This window comes from Nomascus leucogenys, chromosome 8 (assembly GCF_006542625.1).
Source record: "Nomascus leucogenys isolate Asia chromosome 8, Asia_NLE_v1, whole genome shotgun sequence".
NCBI classification, from domain to species: domain Eukaryota; kingdom Metazoa; phylum Chordata; class Mammalia; order Primates; family Hylobatidae; genus Nomascus; species Nomascus leucogenys.
The window spans coordinates 64,983,092-65,011,002 of record NC_044388.1 but is presented as its reverse complement, the minus strand read 5'-3'; the positions used below and the strand labels follow the sequence as shown (position 1 = coordinate 65,011,002).

The following is a 27,911-nucleotide window of genomic DNA, read 5'->3' as shown; positions in this document are numbered from 1 at the left end:
TTCCTTTATCTCTCTGCTCCTCTCCTATCTCTTTTCATTAGATTCCAATTTTCTGTAACTTCCATGACCGTGTATAATACAGGGACTGCCATGACTGTATAATATCGTCAGTGTGAAGTTCAGAGCAAAATACACAGGCATCTGAGCTAGTTGCCTGGGTTTCTTTTTTCTTTTTTAAAAAATTCAACAGTGGGGTGGGACAGAGCTGAAGATGAAAAGATGCTTGATACAAGAGAAGAGAGAAAGTAAGTGTCATGATAAAATCTGCATGCAAAAAAACCCTTGTTATAAAATGAAAAGTGGAATGAATCATTAGCTATACATTTAAGCTGGATCAACACGTTAGCCCTGCAATTAAGAGTTTCTAAAACGTACCTGCCAGCATGCGTGCTATTGCTGAACTGGCCCTTTCTGCATGGGAGTGGGTAGAAGTCTAAATGAACATACTTAGGGTGGGTTGGCAGGTGAAGGATAGTGGGGGTAAGTAGTGAGGAGAGGATAGGTTAAAATAGTTATTTTGGGCTGGGCGCGGTGGCTCATGCCTGTAATCCCAGCACTTTGGGAGGCCGAGGCAGGTGGATCACCTGAGGTCAGGAGTTCGAGACCATCCTGGACAACATGGTGAAACTCCGTCTCTACTGAAAAAAACAAGAATTAGCCAGATGCGGTGGCTCATGCCTGTAGTCCCAGCTACTTGGGAGGCTGAGGCGAGAGGATTGCTTGAACCTGGGAGGCGTAGGTTGCAGTTAGCTGAGATAGTGCCATTGCACTCCATCCTGGGTGACAGAGCGAGACTCTGTCTCAATTTAAAAAAAAAAAAAAGAATAATTATTTTGGAATCATTGAATAGCAGTCAGTTGTTTGTATGTTGGTCAATAAAAGCAAACACATATAATACTGTTCTAAGTGCTTTGTACTATATTAACCCTTTAATCCTCACAACCTTTATTATGTAAATTTTATATCTGAGAACAGTGAGGTTCAGTGATTTGCCCAAGGTCATTTAAACCCAGACATTGGCTCTGCCCCTGGTGCCCTTAACACATATAGCCTCTCACTGTCCTGGGTGGTGAAGGTCTTCAGGGCAAAGAGAGAAAGGAAATTCCTATTCTCAGTGGACATACTTCTTGTGCCGGTGGAAGGAATTTAATTATTACAAAGGGCTTCATCAAGTGCACTAATTCTGGGAAGTTGCCAGCAAGCTGACCTGGGTTCAAGCGATTCTCCTGCTTTGACCTCCTAAGTAGCTGGGATTACAGGCGCCTGCCACCATGCCTGGCTAATTTTTGTATTTTTAGTAGAGATGGGGTATCACCATGATGACCAGGCTTGTCTCAAACTCCTAACCTCAGGTGATCCACCCACCTTGGCCTCCCAAAGTGCTGGTATTACAGGTGTGAGCCACCACACCTGGCCAAGACACCTTTTTTACCTCCCAAATCAAAGTCTGTTTTTGCCTGTATCATTGTTGTATTTCAGTTAGACATTTCTTTTTTTTTTCTTTCTTTCTTTTTTTTTTTTTTTTTTTGAGACAGAGTTTCACTCTTGTTGCCCAGACTGGAATGCAATGGTGCGATCTCGGCTCACTGCAACCTCTACCTCCCGGGTTCAAGCAATTCTCATGCCCCTGCATGCCGGCTAGCAGGGATTACAGGCACCCACCACCACGTCAAGCTAATTTTTTGTATTTTTAGTAGAGACAGGGTTTCACCATGTTGACCAGGCCCGTCTTGAACTCTTGACCTCAGGTGATCCATCTGCCCCAGCCTCCCAAAGTGCTGGGATTACATGCATGAGCCACTGTGCCTGGCCAGAACATCCCAATATATAGGCAGCCACTTATGCACTAGAGTCCTTCTCGGAGGGTGAGCAGAGTTGGCTCTCCCTGTCGGTGGCATCACGTTGGCAGAATACGCACACTGTTATCTTGTGGCGGTTGGCGAGGCCATTGATTTGCTGAGTAGAATAGCAAGGAAATACTCTAGACAGGTTTAACATTTGCTAGTGCTAATGAATTTGTCAAGCATCAGAATTCAGGGACGGCTGATGCACACTTAAAATGCTCTGAAATAGACTTTACCTTTTATAAAAGATAATAACAATCTCATGTTTGAATCAGAAGAGGCACATTTTCCTTAAATCATTTAATTAACTCCTATTTCAAGAAAACCTCCTATAAAAAAAAAAGATTTTATGTTTCCTGAGGCCAAGTAAGTGTTGAAGGTAGAATGAGTAAATAAACAAGTTTATGGAAATTGTAAAATAAATAGATGTGTTATAAATGTGCTATTTAATGAAAATGTTTATTGACTAGAGCAATAATGATGTGTCTTTGACCATGATAAGTACCAGTGCTGAAATCCATCCAAGCCACAAAAATGATTGGAGGGTCCATGTGGAATATAAAGCTCTGCAGAGTCTAGAGCTCATATCCTATATGGCTTTTTGCTAATTAATAAACATTGGCCTTTTATCTGTTATTTAATAGCCTAATTGCAAGACATTGGCAAAAGTGCTGCCTTTCACTGCTAAGGGGGGTAGTTTTCTGTAAAAGAGGCTAAATGGAGAAGTCAGGAACCTAATTTTTTGTTAAATAAGATGTCCCCCAAAAATCAGATACATGCATATTTCGGCTAAATAAATCTTTCCTGGGAAACTCTTCTATGACTGGGCATAGTCGTTCACGAGAGACTTTTCCCCCAACATTTTATTAGGAAAAATTGCAAACATAGAAATAAATTGTAAGAATTGTACAGTGAACACCCATAAACTTGCCACCTAGATTTTGCAAGTAATATTTTGCTGTATTTGCTTCATCAGGTATCAAGCCATCTGTCTATCCTTCAGTCCATCATGTTTTAGTTGATGCCCTTCAAGACTAGTTAATGTGTATCATTACTCAATCAAAATAAAATATTGGCTTTAGTTCTTGCTTTTAGGTAAATTTTATTTTATTTTATTATTACTATTATTATTATTATTGAGACAAGGTCTCACTCTGTTGCCCAGGTTGGAGTGCAGTGGTACGATCTCAGCTCACTGCAGCCTTGACCTTCGGGGCTTAAGCAATCCTACCATCTTAGCCTCCTGAGTAGCTGGGACTACAGGCATGGGCTACCACATCCAGCTAATTTTGTTTTTTGTTTTTGTTTTTTTTTTTGGTAGAGTCAGGGTTTTGCCAGGCTGGTGTCAAACTTCTGGGCTCAAGTGATCCACCCTCTTTGGCCCCACAAAGTGCTGGGATTACAGGCGTGAGCCAAGCACTCCTGGCCAGAAATACCCAAATTGAGGGACAGTCCACAAAATATGATTAGTCTGTACTCCTTAAAATTGGCAGATTGCTGCTTTCATCACATCATATGTGACCTATCACGGTCTGTTGATCTTGATCACCTGAGCCGAGGTTGTGTGTGTCAGGGTTTGTCAACTTTAAAGTTACTCTTTGTACACAGACACACTCACACACACCCTTTTTCATACTGTACTACTCATTGGAAGGAAGTCACTGAGCACAGCCCATACTTAAGGGGTGGGCAGTTACGCTCCACCTCTACAAGGGCAGAACATCTGCATGAATTATTTAGAATTCATCTGTGCAGGAGGTGTGTGTTTTCTTCCCCTTTTAAAATTTATTTATATCAGTATGAACTCATGGGTGTTTGTTTTATACTTTAGATTCGAATTCAGTACCATGTTGTTTATTTTGTTGCTCTGGTTGTTTTAGTTCTGGTGATTGGCAGCTCTTTGAGAAATATTAGGAATATTGTCTCTTGTCCCTCTTTTATATGTCCCCATCACTGTGGGGTATTGATTTATCTATTTAGCATTTTCCCACTTTCTGATACTACAAGATGCTCCATGCTTATCTTGGATATTCCCTGTCGCAGTGCTAGAATCAGCCATTTCTCCAAAGACCACTGGTTCGTTTTATTGGAGAATGGTGTTAGGAACTAAGTTCTGGGTGCTGGGGCTTGCAGAAATTTTATGCCCAACACATATTAGCTCCCCTCCTTCCTTTTGTGGGAGTTTGGTGTATGCAGTAGTGAGTGCCCTGTGAAGTCTTCATGGTACAGATTCACTTTAGTCCCTCACCGATCCTAGTTCACTGCAGGAGGAGCCTAGCTCACTGTGGCAGACTAGACAGAAGGCAGCCCGGCCAGTCAACTCAACAGATTTCGTTTATTCAGCTCAATCCGAGTCAGACTTGGTGCTGTGCTTATTCCTGTGGGCAGATGCCCTGCCCTCACAGAGCCCTACCCTCTAGAATCAAATGACAGGACAGTAACAGAGAAGTGCTGTAGAAAATCAGAATACAGAAGGGCTGGTGGGACCTAGTCTAAGAGCGTTCAAAGAAAGCTGTTTATACAAGAGCAGACTTAGGAAGGTTTATTCCAGATGAGGAGGCTAGAAGCAAAGACATGGAAGTGGGAACAGATAGTCTCTTAAATATCTATGGATAAGAAGAATGCTGAAAATAATGAAGGACTTTGCTTCTTGGGTTTATTTTAGGTAGGAAGTAGAGTTTACTGATCTTGGTGGGATGAGGAAATGGACCAATGGTGTAGTGGAGCCATCTTGCACCCACTTTTATGAGCCAAGTGTTAAATGTTCAGAAATTTGGGGAGAATGTTGACATCATGTTATTACCTTGAAATTGGCCATGGCAGGAGTGTTTACACTACAGAAGTCTGCAAATGCTACAAATCAGGGGTCCTTTCTCCCCTCCCACTTTTATTAAAGTTTCTCCACACACCACTGGCTTCAGCTGTCTAACTATCTAGTATATACCCTTACCCTGAATTTATTTTTTTTCCTTCTAGTAGTCTTTTTCAGGTACACATTTTTATTCAGTTCTTTGAATTCTCTAACAAAACTGTCAAAAAATGGTTACAGTAGAGATGTGTGCCCCTGATTGAAAACTGCATTTTACTGCATATTGGTTAAAACTCTTAACGGTCAGAAAATTTTTTGGTTAACTGGGTTATTTGGGACCCTCTAATGGCCATTCTCAATAACTGAGTTGGAAAAGTGCATGATTCAAATGTACTAGACCATTACCCAGCCTTCTACTGTATTTTGGCAGCATGGGAAAACCTATTGTCACCTGAAGGTAGTCATCAGTGTCATATATATGTGGTCATAGGATTTATGGTTGGGCTGGCTTGGAGGTATCTTCTGATTCTTACCAAGAATATAGGAAGAAATGATATCATTTTCCTTCAGCTGAGAAACCATGACTCAACATTATTCTGCTTGTAGTAGGTAATGCAACCCTGTATCAGTTTGACTTTTGCAAGGATGATACCTGAGTAATCCAGGGAATAGTGCTATGCAAACAGGGACCATTTCCATGAGGTCACCTCTTGTGCATGGTATATGGTGTTAAGTGTTATGCCGAATTAGACTCAGAGCAGCTTACATTTCAAACGAGTCACCTAAAAGCAGTTATATGCATGACGAAGGAGAATAGGTTAGGGAAAGAAGACTTCTCTTACTCACAACTGGAGATTGTAAGTTTTCACTGTGATCCTGAAAGATAGGTTGGCTTTGCCTTAATTACAGGGATTTCTTTTACCTCTTTGCCCTTTCCTATGTCCCTCCATCAGGTATGGTAAATTTTCCTAGCTTTTATTCCTGTCAGTGACTTTACTCCTGATCCACTGTCAAATTGGATCTCTGAGGTTGTAAAACTCAGAAAAGGATATTGCAAGCATTCTGGCCATATTACAAATCTCATGTGAGAGCTCACTCTGAATCAAAGGAGCTCTCATGTTCTTTTTTAGTTCAAGTGATTCCTAGATGTGGAAGCTGATTTCCTGGAACACTCAAATGAGGTCACAGTTCATCAGCTGCCTCCCATAAACCAACCCTCTCAAGTTTCAACTCTCATTTGAAACTTCTTGGGATATCTTGATCCAAACAGATCACCTGAAAAGTTCCCTTATAAGGTCAAGTGATCACAGGGGTCTTCTTCTTCTTCTTACTTTTATTGTGATAAAATTCATCATTTTTCCCATGTTTAAGTGTACAGTTCAGTGGCATTAAGTACACTCACATTATATGGCAGTCATCACCACCATCCATCTTCAGAACTTTTTCATCTTCCCAAAGCAAAACTGCATATCCATGTTGTAGCATGTGTCAGAATCTCCTTCCTGTTTAGGGCTGAATAGTATTGCACATATATATCACATTTTGTATCTATTCATCCATTGATGGACACTTAGGTTGCTTCCACTTTAGGTTATTGTGAATTATGTGGCTATAAACACTGGTATACAAATATCTGTTCAAGTGCCTCCTTTCAGTTTTTTTGAGTATATACCTAAAAGTGGAATTGGTGAATCATGTAGTATTTTTTAAATTTTTTGAGGAACCATCATGGTATTTTTCACAGCAGCTGTACCATTTTGCATTTCTGTCAGCAGTGTACACAGAGTTCCAATTTGTCCACATCCTTGCCAACATTTGTTATTTTCTTGTTTTAGGGTGTTTTTTTGTTGTTGTTAAAGCCATCTTAATGTGAGTGAAATGGTGTGTCATTGTGGTTTCGATTTGCATTTTCCTAATGATTAGTGATGTTGAGTGTCTTTGCATGTGCTTAATGGTCATTTGCATATTTTCTTTGAAGAAATGTCAATTCAAATCCTTTGCCCATTTTTTAATCAAGGTATTTGTTTTTTGTTGTTAAGAGTCTTCTTGCATGCCTAGATAGTACACTACTTCGAGAGGCTATTTAGCATTTGTCTGGGGTTCCATGGGGCAACCTGTTCTCTTTGCACATATGTAATGCAGAGATGAATATGTAGAGACTTACCACTGGAGGACTCCACCTGGCATTCTAAGATTTGCCCGTATCTGCTTATTGTGGATGAGGTTCAGTGGTGGATGCTGCAGAATATACCACCGACTGCGTTTGGATACTGTATGATATTGTTATCTAACTTTTCACTAAGAAAAATAATCTCTTTAGAGGAAAGGAAGGAAGTTGACAGTCCATCTTATAATTTTTCAGTGTAATAATATTCTAGACCAGGTATTGACAAAGTGGACCATGGGCCAAATATCACCCCAGCCTGTTTCTGTAAATTAAGTTTTGTTGGAACACTGACGTGCCTGTTTGTATGAGTATCTTCTATTGCTGCTTTTGCACCACAATGACAGATTGAGTAGTTGCAACAGAGATGTCTGGCCCACACAGCCTAAAACATTTGCTCTCTGGTCCTTTATAGAAAAAGTTTGCCAACCCTTGGCTGTTGTAGGTGTTTAAGAAATACTATTTTTAAAACCATATATATAATGTAGTGATATTGACTGCAAGCTATTCACTTTGAAAACAATAAAGCTTATGTAGTAGATATTACTGTTTTAAGTATTTACTGAATAAGATAGACCCCTATTACATTACTGCTTTTAAGTATTTACTGAATTCCAATTTTGTGTCCAGAGCTGTGTTCTTTGCCTTTGTTTTTTGATTGGGGCAATGGTTTTCATGTCCTTAGCATCACTGGGGCTGTTACCAGATGTGGCCAAAAGGTTTGTAACATGGGTAGCCCCTTTTTTTTTTTGAGACACAGTTTCACTCTTCTTTCCCAGGCTAGAGTGCAATTGCGTGATCTCGGCTCACTGAAACCTCCGCCTCCCAGGTTCAAGCGATTCTTCCACCTCAGCCTCCTGAGTAGCTGAGATTACAGGTGTCTGCCACCATGCCTGGCTAATTTTTCTATATTTAGTAGAGACAGGGTTTTGCTATGTTGGCCAGGCTGGTCTTGAACTTCTGACCTCAGGTGATCCACTGGCCTCGGCCTCCCAAAGTGTTAGGATTACAGGTGTGAGCCACTGCGTCCAGCCTGGGTTGCACTTTTTAAAGTCACAGAATCTGAATTCTGCCTTTCCTCTGTGATATTTCCTATTCGTACTAAACTTTGGCGAAGTAGCTCTGATCTTTAGCTGTGGTGAGAGGAGTTATGGAAGAGGGATGTGCCCCGAAACGTAGACCACATGCAACTTGCTGCCTGGCACCCTAAAGATGGTTTCCTGCTTCTCTTCCCCTCTGTCTCGAGGTCAGAGGTACCGCTTTGCTAAGGCAGTGATTGCCAATTTTGGAATTTTGAGATACTGTGGATGTGCTGATTTTTTGTACAAATTCTGTTCAATACCTTGACCATGTATACAGTAAACTTATGCTAGCTGTTAGAGGACTTGTTAAGGTGTATGGACACCGTCTTTGAAGAGTTTATATGGTATGTTTTGGCAGTTGAAGAGTATTAAGCATTGACTTAAAAAATTATGTATAATAACCATTGAGATAATGGGAAAGAAATCCTACACATACACACACACTCATACCCACCTGTGAACACAGACACCCAGGAAATCATAAAACCTGATTGACTTCTATGTGTAGATGTTTTCTTTTTTTATTCATTTAACTTATATTTTAAGTTCAGATGTATGTGTGTAGGTTCGTTTTATAGGTGAACTTGTGTCACCATATAGGTGAATTTGTTTTACAGATTATTTTGTCACCAGCTACTAAGCCTAGTAACCATTAGTTATTTTTCCCAATCTTCTTTGTCCTCCCGCCTCCACCCTCCGGTAGATTCCAGTATGGATGCTTTCTTAAGTAAAACGATGGGGTAGATATTTTGTACAGTCCAAATAAGATTCTGACAATGGATGTATCTGATAAGAGGTTACCTTTTGCTCTAGATACAATATTTATCTAAAAGGAAAATGAACCCTTAACCCTTCCACGGAATCTTACTTCTTCACTAACTTTTTGAGTGAAGTGATGGTCATTGATACAGTATTGAAAACTTTCAGGCTCTTTTCTTTACTTTTTGACAATTTGACCTTTTTTCACCCCTGAAATATAGCAATCAGTATTTCTCTTCTGGATCTGGTTCTACAACCTATGTTGATTTTAATTACTTTCCTTGAAAACCATTCTCAAAACACTATCTGCCCCTTACATTTTAAGCTTTAATGTTGAAAATAGAGCTTTGGTAAGAGTCCCTTTGAAAAGGATTTTCTTCAGCCAATATCAGAGGAGTATTTCCTTATTTTTATATGTATATGTTTTAATTCCTTAAGAACAGATATCTACCAAATTTCATGGTATAGATTTATAATCATCTTTTCAATTTTAGACAAATTTTGGAATTCAGATGTTGCTCTTTGAAATGCTAGTGACTCCTCCAAATTGGGGACATTCACGGACTCAATAAGCATGCCTTTTATTTATGATTCTCTGAGGATTCATTCATTTCTGCATATTTTGAATGTCTGCTACACAGAGATAAATGATGTAAAATCCAGGCTATCAGAGCTGGGTCACAATTTAGTGGAGAAGATGAGTACGACAAAAATTTACCATGGAGTGTGAAAAGTGCTCCTCATAGAGACTGGTACATCGTGCCATAGTAAGTTTAGGGAATTTGTAAACTCACTGAAGTCCTAACTCAGTTTAAATTGAGTTAGACTGTGGATAAATTTATCCAACGAGAAACACATAATAATATGTATCTACTCTGAGGTAATAAATGAAAAAAGTTGGATAAAATAAAATAAATCTGTTATAACCAATGGCCCCCAGCAAGGCCAGTGCTCTTGAGCCATTATTATTCCTGCACATTCTTTGTGTTTGGGTTATTAACACTGTGCTTAGGTCAGATGAGCGGGTGTTCAATCTGCCACGCTTTGATAACTAAAGTAAAATGCTGATGGAGATCATTTAAGACTGTCTCTATGCTGTTGATTGCATGCTTGTGGCTCATAATCAGAATGATGCAAAGTAATTGTTAGACTGACTTGCCAAGGCTACATTTTGTGTCGTTGCCACTGTCAGCACTTTGGTCCCGCTGTGCTGCCTGAAGAACGCTTGCCTGGCACCTGTTGGGCACTAATACACAACTCTCCACTGAATGTCATGGGTAACTTTTGTTCTCATATCCTTGCTTGCTATCTTCAAAAAAAAAAAAAAAAAAAACCTGACAAAGATTTTTTTTTTTTTTTTGACAGAGTCTTGCTCTGTTGTCCAGGCTGGAGTGCAATGGCACAGTCTCAGCTCACTGCAACCTCCACCTCCCAGATTTAAGCAATTCTCCTGCCTCAGCCTCCCAAGTAGCTGTGATTACAGGCACACACCACCATGCCTGGCTAATTTTTGTATTTTTAGTAGAGATGGGGTTTCACCATGTTGCCCAGGCTGGTCTCAAACTCCTGACCTCAGGTGATGCACCCGCCTCGGCTTCCCAAAGTGCTGAGATTACAGGCGTGAGCCACCGCGCCCGCCGTTTTGTGTGTCAGAATGCTTATGTATTGAGACTTTAATCTCTTGTGCATGTTGCCAGGGAGCTCATCTTTTCTCTTTGACCATGAAACCCAGACAAACCTAGCTTTGTCACTTACTGGTGACCTTGGTTAGGTTACTTTTCTTGAGCCTTATTTTCCTCATCTGTACAATGAGGCTGATCAAACCTATTTTACAGAGATTTTGTCAGGATTAGAGACAATAGATAAAAATGTGTCCATACAAATTAGCCACTCAGCAAATGGTTGGGGCAAATATTAAGGAATTTAACGCTTACTCAGGATGATACAATACAATGACAAGACAATATTTCCAAAAGTCAGTTAGTCCGAAAATATAATGATAACGTAACTGTGGAACATGTAGTATCAGCACAGTTTTACTGGGCAAGTCATGCTTACCAGAGACACACAATTGGATTTGGATGTTAGCATCTAAACCACATGGTTTTATGGCTAGATCTGGAATACATGATATGTTGTGGGCCCTCCCATGTATACCTTCAAAGGATATGCAGCTACCTTTGGAAGCAATGTATGATTTAGTCTTTTTTTTTTTTGAGATGGAGTCTCACTCTGTTGCCCAGGTTGGAGTGCAGTGGTGCGATCTCAGCTATCTGCAACCTCCACCTCCCAGGTTCAAGAGATTCTGCTGCCTCAGCCCCCCAAGTAGCTGGGATTATAGGCATGAACCAGGACACCTGGCTAATTTTTGTATTTTTAGTAGAGATGGGGTTTTGCCATGTTGCCCAGGCTTGTCTTGAACTCCTGACCTCAAGTGATCTTCCAGCCTTGGCCTCCGAAAGTGCTGGGATTACAGGCATGAGCCACCGCACCCAGCAGATTTAGTCTTGATGGTGTAAAAAAGCCATTATATATCATACAACACTGCCTGACCATCTAATGCTCACTCATGGAAAAGCGGTGACCATGAGAGAGTTGGGCAAAGCAAAAACTCTGTCCCTATAAGAAGTTCATTGTTAGATCTAGAAACATCTCACCAGCTCCTGAATTGTACCACGAAAAGAGATTTGTTAAAAGTAGCTCAGTTCATATTCCAGGATATTGTAAATGCCTAGAGTGAATTGTCAAAGAAATGCTCTCTCTGACTCCATCCAGTGCTGACATTTAAGGTCTGTGTTCTTATTTCCCAACATTGATTCTATTTCACATGGTCAAAATGTAATAGACATGTTTTTTCTAAGAGCATGACCCCCACCACAAATTACTACTCCCCTTAAAAGTTGCATTGGCTGGACCAGGGATGAAGCATTTAGGGAGCATTTGTTGTAAGGGACTGTCACCTGCCATTGGTTATGGACCCTGGTTTCACAGATCAGACTCTGTGTTGCTCTACTTTGCATCTCCACCTTTGATCTCACCGGGATTTTGCAGCCAGTATCTATCTCCTTTGGCATTTCTTTGCTGCTGCTGTGTGTTCTTTCTCTCTCTGCTGCTCTCTGCCAGCCCCATCTCCTGCCTGATTCATGGAGCAGTGTTGGATACTTAGAAAAGGTTAACTGCATTCATGTCTCCGTGGCTGGAGACATGATTTCCACACACTCTGCGCATTGCGGGGAAACGCTCACTTCCCTAGCCTCCCCTCAAAAGTGGGATTTTCCTGGAATGTCACTAGTCTTTGGGGGAGATATGGCATCCTTAATTGAGGGCAAGGTGTGTCATGTGACTTCAGCAAATCCTATCACATATATTTTTACCAAACCAACCATTCTCTTTGAGAAGGAACTTAGATTAGAAATATTAACACTGAACGAACATTTTAATTTTTGATACCTTCTAAAGAAATATGGTAAGTCCTGATTTTTTTTTTTTTTTTAGGTTTTCACCATCGAATAGTGATTTAATTTCTAGGATCACTGAAGATCATACAATTTTCAGTTAACTTTCTTCTGTATCATTAAGTAACTCTACCACGATTGGGCTGAAACAAGGACATTTGCTTGACTTCATACTTAGCGATTTAATACTTGATCTAGCCATCCCTATTCACCCATTATCCCGAGTCTTTAAAATTGAGTCCTTTTTCGATATGTTGGACACCCACTGAATATTCTTTTTTTTTTTTTTTGAGGCAAAGTTTCACCCTTGTTGCCCAGACTGGAGTGCAGTGGTGCATTCTCGACTCACTGCAGCTTCCACCTCCCGAGTTCAAGCGATTCTCCTGCCTCAGCCTCCTGAGTAGCTGGGATTACAGGCACCTGCCACCAAGCCCAGCTAATTTTTGTATTTTTAGTACAGACGGGGTTTCACCATTTTGGCCAGGCTGGTCTTGACCTCCTGACCTGAGGTGATCCAACCGCCTCGGCCTCCCAAAGTGCCAAAGTGCTGGGATTACAGGCGTGAGCCACCGCGGCCGGCCACCTACTGAATATTCTAATGTGTGATTCTATTCCCTGTGGTATATGTGTTAGTTTGTGTTCTTCTATGCTACACCCACTCAAACCAAAACAATTTTTTGCTGTTAAGGCTTTTTATATTTATTCAGCTTGCCTTTCTCAATCTTGAAAAATGTAGAAGAAAAAGAACCACATGCTACCACAATATGTAGTCATTTCTTATAAACTTGGGACACTTTCGTAGACTCTGTAAATTCAACAAATAAATATGTATTGGTTCATTCCTTCAATGCAATACTCTTTCAGTCCTCAAATATTATGATGTTGATGCATCTATTGATGTTAAAAGAGGTTTTCAATATAATAAGTAAAAAAAATCAGACAGCAAAATACTGTGAATACTATCATAGTACATTATAAATAGATTGTATGTATATATGTAGATAGGTAGATAGATAGACAGACAGACAGACAGACAGATAGATAGATTTATTTCTATATGTATGTGTACAATATACTCTGTATACCTGGGCATAGGAGAGAGTCTGGGGTCATATAACCAGAATGTTAATAGTGATTATTAGTGGGACTTCTGTGGATTTGTATTACTTGGGTTTTTCTATTTATCTAATTATTATACAGTGAGCAGTTTTATTTTGTTCGCAGTTGTCTCATCCACTTTTTTTGACTGCATAGTCCTGTAATTTTTTTTAATTTTTAAATTTTTTATGGGTACATAGGTGTGTATATGTATGGGGTACATGAGATGTTTTGATACAGACATGTAAAATAAACACATCATGAAGAATGGGGTATCCATCCACTCAAGCCTCAAGCATTTATCCATTACAACAAACACTCCCGTTATACTTTTTATTTTAAAATGTACAGTTATTATTGACTATAGTCACTCTGTTGTGCTATCAAATAGTAGATCTTATTTATTCTAACTACTTTTTTTGTACCCATTAACCATCCCCACCTCCCCTCCAGCCCCCTAGTACCCTTCCCAGCCTTTGGTAGCCATCCTCCTACTCTCTGTGTCCATGAGTTCAGTAGGTTTGATTTTTGGATCCCACAGATAAGTGAGAACATGCTAAGTTTGTCTTTCTGTGCCTGGCTTTTTTCACTTCACACAATGATCTTCCGTTCCATCCATGTTGCAAATGACTGGATCTCATTCTTTTTTATGGCTGAATAATATTCCATTGTGTGTATATACCACACTTTCTTTATCCATTCATCTGTTGGTAGACACTTAGATTGCTTCCAAATCTTAGCTATTGTAAACAGTGCTGCGACAAACAGAGGAAGTGCAGACTTGTCCTCAATATACTGATTTCCTTTCTTTTGAGTATATACTCAGCAGCAGGATTTCTGGATCATATGGCACCTTGTCTCATTTACTTGTGAGGGGTGAGGAAAAAGGGAATACAGTGCAGGTACTCACATTCTGGTAATTTTTGTTGTTGTTGTTGTTGTTTTTGTTTTCTCTTGTTGCCCAGGCTGGAGTACAATGGCATGATCTTGGCTCACTGCAACTTCCACCTCCTGAGTTCAAGCAATTTTCCTGCCTCAGCCTCCCAAGTAGCTGGGATTACAGGTGCATGCCACCATGCCCGGCTAATTTTGTATTTTTAATAGAGATGGGGTTTTATCATGGTGGCCAGGCTGGTCTTAAACTCCTGACCTCAGGTGATCCACCCAGCTCGGCCTCCCAAAGTGCTGGGATTACAGGAGTGAGCCACCATGCCCAGTCACATTCTGGCAAATTGTTAAGTCACCAAAGTCTCTCCTGTGTCTTTCCTCCATTGTTACAGATATATGAACATGTTGTGCCAAATGGTGATAATGCCTTTTTGTTTTATTCAGTCTCTTCTGTGTACCAAGCGCCACACTAAAAACTAGAAACATTCTATGAAGTCGATATTGTTATTGCCATTATACGAATGAGGAAAGGGTTCAGAGAGTTTAAGTAACTGGAACCACACAGCTCCTCTGTGACTCAGCTGAGGCTCAGACTGAGGTCTGACTTTGAAATCAGTTTTCGTGGTCTCAAGAATTCGTACTGTAGACGTCTCGTCTGTTGTTAGGATGAAAAGGTCAATGCGTGTGAGTGGATTATAAAGTGTTGCTTTAAAACGAAGAAGATACTCAGAGATTTTGCCAGTATCTACCGTTTTTCAATGTTTGCATGGTTTTCTGGCAGTTTTTTCAATTGGAGCATAACCTTTGTCTTTGCAGCCCCACCTAGCCTAGGATAGCCTGACTGCATAGTTAAGTGTCACGTTAAACACTTGCGGGCTGCTCTGTGGGACTTGGAGGAGTGCCCTTCAGATTCTGAGGAACTGAGTCTGGGAATCTTCCTGCAGGCTGGTGGGCCATCCTGAAGAAGCTCTATCCTGCCCGGGTGGCCACATGCAGTCCATGTCCTCTGAGGAAAAGGGCGGGAAAGCTGTGGCCTTCCACAGCTCATAGAATGAATCCCAAAGGTTCCGGAATCCTGGGAAACTTGCCCACAGAACGTCAGGAGCTGGAATAGCTTTGCCTCACAGCCTCTCTTAAACCTGCAAAGGCGTCTTTAAGATAGTCTCTGGAAATTATTGTTGAGTTGAATCTTGAACTTAGTTCCTTGTGTGGTGTAGATTAAACAGTCTGTTGCCGTCGCTCCCTTATCTCCCTTTCTTTCAGGCTTCCTCTGTCCAACATTCACATCATCTCTGTTCTTTCCCACGCTTTGTTTGGCCCGTCAGTATCTCAGACACCGTGGCTTCCTCACGGGATTACTCAGTCAGCCTGATATGTGGCCTCCAGCGCCCCTCTGCCAAGTCCACATTCCCGTATGAGCCTAATTACATACAGATCACTGCGGGGAGTGAAGCTGTGGGTATACCATTTTGGGAAAGAGCAAAGTGCAGGAATGGGGTACTTTGGTTATTTATTAAGACTTCTTCACAGCCTGGGCAATGTAGCAAGACTCCATCTCTGCAAATAAAGAAAAAACACAACATTTTCATCCAGGTATGGTGGCACATGCCTGTAGTCTCAGCTACTTGGGGGCTAAGGCAGGAGTTTGAGTCTAGGAGTTTGAGGCTGCAGTGAGCTATGATGGCACCCCCATCCACGGTCACTGAATTCCCCCATGAGAGGGACTTTGGAGGGAGGATCCCAGGGTCTGAGCTCAGCTCTGCCACTCACAACCGTGTGCACGTGAGCAAGTGGCTCAGTCCCCTGGGCCTCAGGGTTTCCAACTGTAAAATGGGCACGGATCTATGACAAACCTGGGTAACAAAGCAAGACCCTATCTCAAAAAACAAAACAAGGCTGCGCACAATGGCTCAAACCTGTAATCCCAAGACTTTGGGAGGCTGAGGTGGAAGGAGCGCTTGAGGCCAGGAGTTCAAGACCATCCTGGGCAACATAGTGAGACCCCATCTCTACAGAAACATTACTTTAAAAAAATACAAAAAAAGACTTCTTCAATAAGCATCATGGTGGGCATGGAGGACATGACATTTTAAAAAACGCACCTAAAAAATTGATTTCTTGGGCACCACAGTATGGACTCCTTGTCACAAGGACCATACATCTCATGATAAATGAATTATGCCTGTGATTGTTCTCTACATATTGATTGTTCAAAGCTCTGCTTTTAAAATTCATATAGTCAGCCAAATAATCACGCATCTATTGTTCTTCAGACATTTATTGTGCACCTAATAAAGGCCAAAGTGCTAGGGGGTGGAATTTCTTATCACCTCTAGGCCTGCTCATTTGGACTGATTTAGAGAATGGAATTATTAATTTTTTAAAAAATCTTTTTTTCTATTCCAGTTTTCCAAAGAAATTAGACCATTTTCTAAGTGAAAAAGAAATCGACGTGCAGTTTTCATAGGGTGAGTGATCCTTTGAATCTTTCATGTATTTTTACCCACTTCAAAATATTATCCAATTACTATGACGTGCCAAGAAAAAGTGTGTGACAGCATGCACTCTAGTTTTCTCCACCTTGGAACCAAGGTATTTTTCCTATTCTTCGACTCTCCTCATCACTGGGTCCTTTGGAGAGGGTGGTTTCCCTTGTAGATTTTTCTGCCATTTCTTTTTGCCGTTCACATGCTTTGCCTCTTGCGAGGTCATCATCATTGCTATTACCTTGTCCAGCTCGCAGAGAGGAAGTTTCTTTCCCTCAGCAACTGGTGCACAGAAATACAGCTGTAGGGAAGGGGGAACATCCAATTTTCTTCAAGTGACTGTGATGTCTCTTGAATTCCATGACCAAGAATAATAGGATATGAGCACCAGATGAGACCTGAGAGCTTGTCTGGCAAAGGCCCTATGTACAGCTGAGGCAGCTGAGGCCCAGAGGCTTCACATCTCCTTTGTGGGGCTTCATGGAGAGTAGCAGAGCTAGGATTATGATACAGGTGTGTTTGGCTCCTAGCTGCATGATGTTTGCCCTGCACAAGGCTGGTTTTGGAATCTGCAGATTCTTTTTGAGGCTGTAGAGTTATAGGTAGTTCAACTTAATGTGGTCTTGGTAATCTCATAATGATCACCCCTAAGGCAAGGGTCAAGACTGACGCTGATAGACTATTTGACTTTCTCATAATCATAGTTGGCTACTAAGTAAAGGGGTTGGCAGAGTGAGTGTACCCAGAACACTTCTGCTATGGACGTCATCTGAGAAAGCTTATTTTCCTTTGCACCCTTTCCAAACCACTGCATCTGCAATGCCACATTGTCATGTGCTGAGACTTGGTGGTACATCTGCTTTGCAGCTAGAAGTCACAGTACATCTGCAGGTGTGTGCGGTCCAGCTGCAGACCCACACACCCGACTCTCGGTTGTCTGCACCTGCAGAAGAATGGCTAACAGGGTTCCTATATGGAAGTACAAATCTGACCTGCAGTCTTAGAGACTTTTGAGAAACATTTATTCTTTTATTTTATTTATTTATTTATTTAGAGACCAATCTCCCTCTGTCACCCAGGCTGGAGTGCAATGGCACAATCTTGGCTCACTGCAAGCTCCACCTCCCGGGTTCACGCCATTCTCCTGCCTCAGCCTCCTGAGTAGCTGGAACTACAGGTGCCCACCACCATGACCGGCTAATTTTTTGTATTTTTAGTAGAGATGGGTTTCACTGTGTTACCCAGGATGGTCTCCATCTCCTGACCTCATGATCCGCCCACCTCTACCTCCCAAAGTGCTGGGATTACAGGCGTGAGCCACCACACCCAGCCCCATTTATTCGTTTTTTTAAAGTTATGTTGATTTTTACGTAAGAGTGCAGTTGTGCAATAAGATGGAGAGAAGTTAAGAACATGATTCTCAGTTAGAATCCCAGAAGGTAGACTTGACTGTGTGTGTGGTTTTTGTTTTTTTTTGACATCCTAGGTTAAATCTGGCTTCGAATTGTGTTCATTTAGGTTGGTAAACTAAGTGCACTTATTTCCAAAACATTTCATCTCACCTAGGGAGTGGTCAAAAGGTGGCATTAAGAGCTTGTGTTTATTATTTTATCCAACTTGTCAACTTAATCACTTTGTCTTCTTCCCTAACTAGAGTCATTATTGTGGAACTTGATCATCTCCTTATGTAGATACAGACATAATTGGTTTCTACCAACATACTGAATGGAATGTGGAACATAGATTGCTGATTTGTGAGGGATCATCTGCTGAATTACCCTAATATTGATCTCTCCTGTCCACAGAGCTGGGTCTACACGAGTTAGCATTCATTAGAAGTATGAAGGTTTCCATTTTCCTGTCTTATCTGAGAAAAGCCCAAAAGGTTTATTCTGAGAGCACACCACAATACAATGTGGGTCACTGACACCTGTTGCTCTCTGGGGACTGTAAAGGTCTCTTTAGAGTCAAGAGATTAATTAGTCTAAAAGAAGGGGGCAATTAAGGGCCTTGAGAAAGTAAAGAAATGTCCATTTCCATGCCTACATCATCGGATTCTTTGGGTAAAGAATAAACTGGTAGAGAAGGGTCTGAGGCAAGAAATGGTGAAGGAATGAAAGAAGGACTGCCTGAACCCATGTAGACCACTTGTGGCTACTTTGGTTTCCTTCTGGGGTCACGAGCACTTTGACGTTGATATTCAAGAGGGCGTCAAATTATTATCCAAAATATTACAAGCCGTTTGCTTTTACCAAATGAGAAAAAACTAAACACAGATAGAAGCCATGAGTATTTTTTTTCCTAAAAAGAAGCTCAGAAGCTGGCCCCCACATGCATATACACCTTGTAAAACATGAGTCCCTGGGTTCAGTTTCATAGGATGCAGTGGGGCTGGGTCTTGGGAACAATGCTGCTGTTGTTTCTAAGCTCAAACAGCACTCACCATCAATGGTATCTCTTTAAGGGAAATCCAGGGAAATGCTCTTGCCAACACTGTGATTTTATTTGCTAGAGGCCAGGTGGCAATGACATGCATTGGTTCCATAGCAACGTGACTGTGCTGCCAGAAAACATATAATGACTGTGACAGCCAGTGTATCCTGGGCAGGATGAGGGCAGCCCTGATACCCTCTTTTATTTCCCACCTTATCCTCTCTTGCCTTTCCCCTCCTGAGGCCCGTGATATACGGAGAATGTGGTTTTCGTAATTGTTACTATCTACTCCTGCTATTAACACTTGCCTCCTGTCCTGTTCCATCTTGGAACTTGATGAGAGAGAAGGCAATGCCTGTAGGAGTGTTCTGCAGGCCTCTGAATGGGTCAGCAGGGTTGGCAGCACCTGCCTGCCTTAGCAGTTGAAAGGAGGTGGAGAGTCTGTGCTTTTCATTCTCCCTGCGGCACAGCGGCTCTGTCAGAATGGCCTGGTGGGGAGGCTACTTCCTGGGCGTCGTGGTCAGCTGCTCCTGGCTGAAATGTGTGGGTGGCGACATGGAGCAATGTGAAATCCAGGGAAACAGAGTGCTCATTTAATACGCTGCAGATTGAGGAGACACCTACCAGTGGATCCTGCAATGCCAGGCTCAGGAGGACTGCACAAAGAAATGCAATACCCATTTCTCATCTTCTGGGAGCTCTTACCAGAGAGGCAGTTTCTCACTGCAGTTTCTCTGCTGATGTGTGGTTGGGGCTTTCACATTTCTCTAATGTTTCCTCATCTATACAATCCTTGGTGAAAGAATTGTAAGAACTCCTAGTTTCAACAGATACTTTTTTTCCCCTCTGAACTCCTGAAGCATTTTTAAAAATCTTTACCATCCACTTGACAGTGCTCTTGTATTTCCTTTTTTCATATATATTGCTTTGGGGGCCTGAGTGGTTTTCTAGGTAGAGGCTAAGCCCTTCAAGAATTGGAACCATATATCCTCTTCTTCCTCTTCTTAAAAAAGTTTCTCTAATGCTCACAGCTGAGTTCTGCGGATAGTAACCATGACATTAGTATTTGTTCACGACAACATTATATTCTCACTCTGTCTCCCAAGGAAATTGTGAAGCAAGTGTGTAAATATATTGAAAGTGTTCTTCAATTCTTCAAAGATAAACTCAAGAAATTATTTTCCTAACGTGTTTTTTTTTAATGCAGATATAAAGTCACAAGGTAAGAATATCTAAAGGCTTCACATTTCCTCATCTTCCTCTTTGTGGCTACTGACCATAGCATATACCCCTGAGTTTTATACTGGCACCAAAATAATCCTTTTTCCCACCTCACTCCCAATATTCACTGTATTGAATTTGTCTTTGGGACCAGACTTCTCAGTCTAGCGTTTTGGACTATTAAGTAAGAGATTTGAGGGATTTTTCCATTAAGATGACAGATAGATTAGGTTTGATAGATTAGGATGGTGATTCCTCATTTGGTTTTGAGGTCTGTTTAGGGGAGGGAAGGTTTTTATCTTATGAAAACTTTTATCTGACAAGAGTTCTCTTCCCATCCCAAGTTCTGAGCCCACTGAGAAGTAAGACAAGAGTATTGAGGCAGACGGGGGCCAGAATGCAACTATGTGACTGAGGGCAATGAGCTAACTTGCTACCTGCCTGTTGCCCAGTCTAGCTTGGTCGCAGGCCACCTGCAGGAAAGTTTTGAGTCTACAGGCACCTGTCTGTGTGAAGAGGGAAGGAGAAAGAGGCCCAAATCCCTGCTAACTCTGCTCAAAATTGTATAGATTCACCCTATCCAAGGAAAGGGGCATAGGCCACGTTGGCCTTAGCCCCAGCCAAGTTACTCATTCCACACCTTTGGGGAAGAAAAGGTTGGAGCAAGAGGTCAGAGGGCGTAAGAGAAATCCTCCCCCATAGAAAGCTGGGGTGGGGCGTAGCATTTCCTTCCTGCCCTGGCCATATTTCTGCTCCCTGCGCCCCATCAGGCCTACCCGCCCCCAGCTCACTCAAGCCTTCTTACCTGTTGTGTTTTCTTCATGGTGCTTGGGCTTCTGCATCCGACTGCTGGTTTATTATTAGTCTCCTCTATTAGAATGTTAGCTCAGTGAAAGCAAAAGCCTTGTCAGTCTCATGGACTGCATGTATCTAGTATTTAAAACTGTGTCAGGAGGCATTTGATCAATATTTGTTGAATGAAGAAACACATAGATGTTGTTTGATGCCTCTGCTCACACTCTTTAATTACCTGGACATCCCTGGTGCCCTGTCTTGTCTGGCAAGCCTGTAGGAGCTAGTTCAGTCTCTTCTTGCTCTGTATATAGCTCCTCAGTTGGCAATAGTTGGCATGTGTGCATGTGTGTGCTCTCATGTAGGTGAGTGTGCATGTGTGTATCTTTGTGTGCATGTGTGTGTACCTACATACCTGTGTCCTGTTGTGCATATGTATTTGTACGTACTTGTGTTCTCTCTCTCTCCAGCTCTGTAATACTTCACTTATTTGTTTACATATCTATTACCCTTACTAGATTACAAATGCCTGAAGAACTGGGGAACCTGTTAATCATTCTTGTTCTTCTAATATCTGCCATGTAGTAGGTGCTCAGTATTTGATAATATTAGCATTTTAAGCACTTACAACATGCCCAGTACTGCTTTATCTTAAAATTTAAAATAACTTATGTATCTTGCCTATATTAACTTGTGTAATTCTCACAACAACCTTACAAGATACATTTTAAACTCATTTTGTGGGAAAGGAAACTGGGGACATAAAGAGGTCAAGTGGCTGGCCCACAGTCTCACAGCTAGCCTGACTCCATAGCCTTTTTTCTCTGCTACCTCTCAGAAACTGACTACTGTATTTGTGTGAATGAACAAATGACTGAATGAGAATTTTAGAAGCCCAGACCAAAATCATTAAAGAGACCTAAAGACATTAGGGTCAACACAAATAAGTAAAAATGATTAGCCATGGTCGACACAGAATCAAGGCCATGGCTAAAGTAAATTCACAGATGAATAGCTAATGCCTTCTTGTAGCCATTGCACTTAATTCCTGATTATCCATGCCTGCATAGTGGTATTGGTTAATGCAAATGAATAATTGTCATCACATATTGAGAATTATTTCCTAGTGGGAAAATATCAAGTCATCAGTTATGAGTTAAACAGCTACTGCTTGCAAGGCTCACAACTAAATTTTGGGGAAAATGATGAAAGGCAGGAAAATGTGAGTTGGAGGGTGAAAAGGTAAGCCCTGAGAGTACAAGCCAAGGTCACTGTCTTCAAGAGGCTCTTGTCTCATTAAGTGGCAAACAGTGAGTAAAGGTGACATTAAGGCAATTAAAAGATACTGAGGGCAGTAAATATAAAGCCTATCACAAGGCATTGTTAGACACGATTCATTACCAAATGGCAATAATAGAGAAAATAAAAGCTATTGTATTAGTCAGGATAGGATAAGCTTTTGTTGCAGAAAGATCAACCCTAAACTTTCAGTAGCTTAGCAAAATAAAAGTTTATTTCTCATTCATACAGTGACCGCTGTGGATGCGGTATCTCTCCAGGACAGCTGTCCTCCATGCATAACTCCATGATGCAGTCTGCTTTGATCTTTTTATCCAGCCATCCAGGGGCCTCTTTCATGATCACTGGAAGAGAGAAAAATTGGAAAATTGCACCAGCAATTAAATGCTTCAAAGCTTTGGCCTAGAAGGGACACTTGTCACCTGCTATGTCCTAAGCACGGCTTTTAGCTTTTTATGTAACTTCCAACGTCCCAGTCCTCTCACACAGCACACAGTAGGTGCTCGATAATGTGTAGGGTAAAAGAATGAATGAACATAAGAATGCATTGTGACTTGCTCCTGATAGCGTTGTAGCAGTAATATACCTGGCAGCCCCCAAAGCCCAGGCTTGGAACAGTCAGATCTGGCTCAAAAATATTTACTAAAATTAAAAGAGCATTAATAAAAATAACAACAGAGTTAACATTAATTGGCTATGGTGATTGGACAATCCTAAGGACATGGGCAAATTAAATTCAATTTAGCAGGTGGCTAAACTTAGGCTAAAGCCCCGGCCTGCCAGACATTGGCCTTGTCTTAGACACATCACTGTCTAACAGTCCACAGCTCAACTCACAGTTCACAAGTTATCTGGTCCCATCTTGTCTTTCTAACCTTGTTCCTCCTGAATGAGATGGAGATCGTTAGGCTTGTTAAAAATTAAGAAGCTTTATTAAGGCAAAGTTAACCTGTCCGGGATGCTCCCATGATTCCATCCCAGGTGTGTGGCCCACCCTATACCATCCCCCTCCTGCATCCGCTTCTCTCATGCTTTCATCTTTCATCTGGGGTCCTGGTGAACAGACCACAGTTCAGCTCCAGATCAATGCAGAGGGGCTTCCAGACAGGGGCCACACATATGCTGAGGAAAACACAGCAACCTAACATGTGAAATAAGTGGGAAGCTCCGTGTGGGACTCAACATGGAGAATGGAAAGCTCATAGAGAGAAAGGGGGAGACTGCCTTGGACAGGGAGATAGGGGTCACACCACATGTGTCAGACCAAAGAATGGGGAGCCCTCAACCACATTCACTGCGTGTGTATTATGTGGTGAAGAGAAACTTGCCTGCGAGGAGGACCGAGTCCCAGCCACTGACAGATTCCCAGGACACGGTGCTTCTTGTTGATTTGTGGTTTGGAGGTGGGGGTAGTGGTGGTGGGGAGGGAGGAATGGTCACTGTGTAAATGGGCAGCGCTGTGGGGAGGGGTCCTGAACTGGGGGTGGGCAGTCACTGGAGATTTTTCAACAAGTTGGGGATGTGACCAACCATGTTTTAGTGAGATGAGCTTTACAGCTGTGTCCATAGCCCGTGAGATGGTGGAGAAAACAGAGACTGGGGTTCCAGAGGGAAGGCAGTTGCAGGTGTAAGGAGATAAGGTTTGGAGAACTACCGTGGGCGTGTTATAAAGGGACAGATGTGGGGCACACTACAAAGAAAGAGTTGAACAAACTGAGCACCTGGGTATAAGAAACAATGAAAGGAATGGAGTCAGAGATGACCCAATTTTTGAGCCTAGGTGGCTACCGAAGGTGTCCTATGTTGTACTTTGTGGATGTTATTATTATTATTATTATTATTATTATTTTGAGATGGAGTCTCGCTCTGTCAGCAGGCTGGAGTGCAGTGGCGTGATCTCGGCTCACTGCAACCTCTGCCTCCCGGGTTCAAGTGATTCTCCTGCCCCAGCCTCCCAAGTAGCTGGGATTACAGGCTCCCACCATGATGCCTGGCTAGTTTTTTAATTTTTAGTAGAGATGGGGTTTCACCATGTTGGCCAGGCTGGTCTCGATCTCTTAACCTCATGATCTGTCCGCCTTGGCCTCCCAAAGTGCTGTGGATATTATTTTAATAACAGTGTCATCCCATGAGATAGAGAGCCTGTGGCAGAACCCAGGGATTGCCTGGGACCCAGATACGCCCACTGTGAGTATCTGAGTTGCCTTAACCCCACATCCCTTCCTTTGAGCCCTCCCTCCCCAAGGTTTAGGATCAAATCTGAAATCAGCAGCAAAACGCCAGGCTGAAATTTCATCTTCATCCTGGCCCTCTAGTGGAGATAAAATGGTTTAAATGTGGGCGAGAAAGTAAAACGGAATGTGTGGTTGCTGAGTCTAGCTGTTGATAAGAGACAGTTCACCATCCACCTATGAGAACCGTCTCTCTCTTGCTGGTGTGCCTCGCTATCAGACGCAGCCTCCCTATGGCTCTGGGACATGAGGGGTAATGTCTTGCTGGTTGGTAAGATTCTTGCAAGCTGACAGTCCTTTTTTTTTTTAAGCTCCACCAGGCCACTGCACGTTGCGTTCTTGGTCTTTGTGACCCAACAAGAGGGAGTCAGTTTTGATTTGGGAGAAAGGTGGAAGAAGGCTGTTTGATGGGCGAGAGGAGGAATGTATTGCATTCCCATTTTGCTTTCTGGGGCTGGCAGGTCGTGTCACTCTTCATAGCTGCCTGGCTCTAGTGGTAGAAGAGAGTCTAATGAGAGATGCTATGGCTGTGTGCAGCTTGCACACAGCGACTCTTCAGTTCCAAGGAATCAGAATGAGCTCCCGAGCTCCCTGGGATTCAGAGGTGCCTCAGCCCCAAATCTTATTCCCCTGCATTTAGGCTAGAACTGGAAAGATGCTACTGGGAGAGAAGAGAATTCCTGACATCCTGGCTTTCTTGTCTGCTTTCTGCTTGGGTCTGTGGAGCAGCCACCTCTGGGCAGAGGTGCAGGAAGTGTGACAGAACAGGAAAGCTTTAAAGTCACTGTCTCCCTCCCTCCCATGCCCTAGGCTACCCTTGCTGGTCAGAACCTGCTGCTTACTCTAGTGGACAGACACCTGAGTTGCTCTTGATGAAGGTTCTCCCACTTCTTCAAACCAGCAAGGCATAGGACCCCACTTGGCTTGGAAGACACGTGGCGCTCTTGAGCATTTCCGTCCCTTTTACATCCTCATAATATCACCGTGGCCTGTTAGATTGATTTGTGAGTAAGATTCCTTGCAAATAACAAGATGATCGGAAGCCTCTATCTTTTCCGGGGGAGGTGCATATTTAAACAGACAGGCTAAGCTATTTATAGATTGTAATGTATTGTGTTACAGGGAAAAGGTGGAAGTCAACAGTAATGTTCTGTTCCCCGTTTCCTATAGTTTCAAGCATATTTTCTTGCTAGTCCTAGAGACTTTAAACATTTAGAATCTCCGGTGATATCTGTACTCTTTTGATGTACTTTGTATAGAAACTCAAGCAGGAGCAGGCTTCAGAGTCAGCTAACCAAAGAATCTTGGGGCTTTTGATCACTTTCCATTAGCACAAACAGTAATCTCTGCCCTGTCGGATTTTGTTTGAAAGGACATTCGCTGTTTAATGAAGATAAACATGTTGCTGGGTTTTTAATATGTCTTCTCAACTCAGGAGCTGAAAAATGCATACATGAGATTAGTTCTGTTGGCATAGAAGGGATTCTGCGTGCCCCAAACGTTTTCCTAGCCGTTGGCTGAACTTTTGCAATGTGCTTTGTACTACAAGAACAGATACTGAACAGATATGTTACTTAGAAAGCCTTCTGTTTCAATGGTGATTCCCAGGGGCCACTCAACCACATCTTACTAAATAATATTTGGTCAAAAGAGAAACGTGAGTGCAAGAAGGACACGTGATCACAGCCACTAACAAATTCCTAGAAAGTGCTGCTTGTTGTCATTTCTGGTTAGGAGGTGATGGTGATGGCAGGCAGAGGGTCTAAGCCACTCTCCTGTCTCTCTTTTAAAGTACATTCTTCTGTTGCTGTAGCTCCTGGCATTAGCTGTCACCCTCACTTGCGGGAGGGAGGGAATGACTGTTTGTTGCTGTTGGTGTCTGAAAATCTGTGGGCAGAACTTTTAGAAAAAGCAGACCACAGAGCCTGCTATATATTTTGCTCAGCCCATTCTATTTCTCTTCACTTTTTAACCGATTGGGAGAAAAAAAAGGGCCTGCATTCTAAAGTTGTCTTTATCTTTAAAAGAGAATACCTTTTATAAATGCTTAGAACTTGGAGATGCTGTTGTTTTTATTTAGTATTTGAAAAGCTAAGTATGCTGACACTGTCCTGGGAGTACAGGCCCCTCATTGAGAGAGAACAGTAAACACAGCAATGTGTTTTACTTTGAAATGCATTACTCTTCTTAGAGCTGAGGGGTGATTTGAGATGTTCCTGTTTTCACATTCAGCTATTTCCTGGTTCTGTGATCATAATAAATTCCATAGCTCCAAAACATTAGAGCAAATTGTGTCTTCTGTAGGAGTTATTTACGGATACTCAAACAAATGGTGCTTTCTGAGGAAGAAGAACTGTGTATGAAAACTATGTGGTAAAGCCTTTCATATCTGCCGTGGTGGCAGAACTTCTGAGGAGCTGGCTTTGAGGGTAATGATATCTTTATCGCCCTGACGCTGAATGGAGGGGGAGGCCTTTGTGTGTTCTGTTGCCAACTAACACCTGGCTGCCTCAGGGCGTCCTGCCTGGTAATTAAACCCATGAGTATGTACAAAGATTAGGGGGACTGTTTGAGGAGAAAGGTGGGGACTGGAGAGGCGAGGTTAGAGTCTTGCCATTATAAGCTTAGGTGCAGAAAGAAGCCAAGCTACCTGGAAGGCCACCTCGTGGCAAAGACACCCACTAAGGCAGGGCGGTGGCCTGGGGCTGACCATCAATCACTTCCCACTCATTCTCCTCAGAACTGAGGACTGTTGTCTTCAGTCTTCCCCAGCCTCGCTTATCTTCCTCCTGCTTCCTGAAGGAAATATCCTTTTGCAATGGATAGATTATCAACTTGAATTTTTAGCAAGCAGGCTGGAGAAGTTTTTGGAAGTTTTGGAGACATGGCTGGTCTTGAATTCCTGGGCTTAAGCAATCCTCTCACCTCGGCTTCCCAAAGTGCTAGGATTACAGGTGTGAGAAGTTTTTGGAGGTTTCGGACTTGTTGCTAGGTCGATTCTGAGGGAGAAAAGACCTATGCTATTCAGAAGGTTGTGGACTTCTGAAGAATGGAAATCGGGCACCCTGAAAGAAACATATGTTAATCCTAGTCCTGGAGCTAGCATGGCTCAAGTTTATTCCCTTAAATGTCTATTGTGTTACAACATAAAAAGAGTTTAGATATACTTCCACATCTTTGCAATTATCAGCTCTCTGGCCATTTATAAAGGGAAAGGAAGAGTGAGGCAGTAGCATTAATTCCCATGCATGGTGTCTACTGTTTGAATCCTGGAAATCAGGATGATTTTATTCACATGTTAATGCCCTCTAGTGGCCAGCGAGGTGCCCTCCAAGCAGGACTTTCCCCAG

At 42.2% G+C, this 27,911-nt stretch overlaps 1 protein-coding gene across 7 annotated transcripts in view; it reads left to right on the top strand.

Annotated features, from left to right (window-relative positions):
- ATXN1 (ataxin 1) overlaps positions 1-27,911 on the top strand; it is a 453,518-nt gene that overhangs the window by 220,887 nt on the left and 204,720 nt on the right. For 6 of the 7 annotated variants that reach the window (XM_030817350.1, XM_030817346.1, XM_030817347.1 and 3 more), the window contains one exon: positions 16,506-16,567. The exons of the other annotated variant lie outside the window; for it this stretch is intronic. The gene's annotated coding sequence lies outside the window, so the exon portion shown is untranslated. The remainder of the gene's footprint in view (positions 1-16,505; positions 16,568-27,911) is intronic. 7 annotated transcript variants of the gene reach the window in all.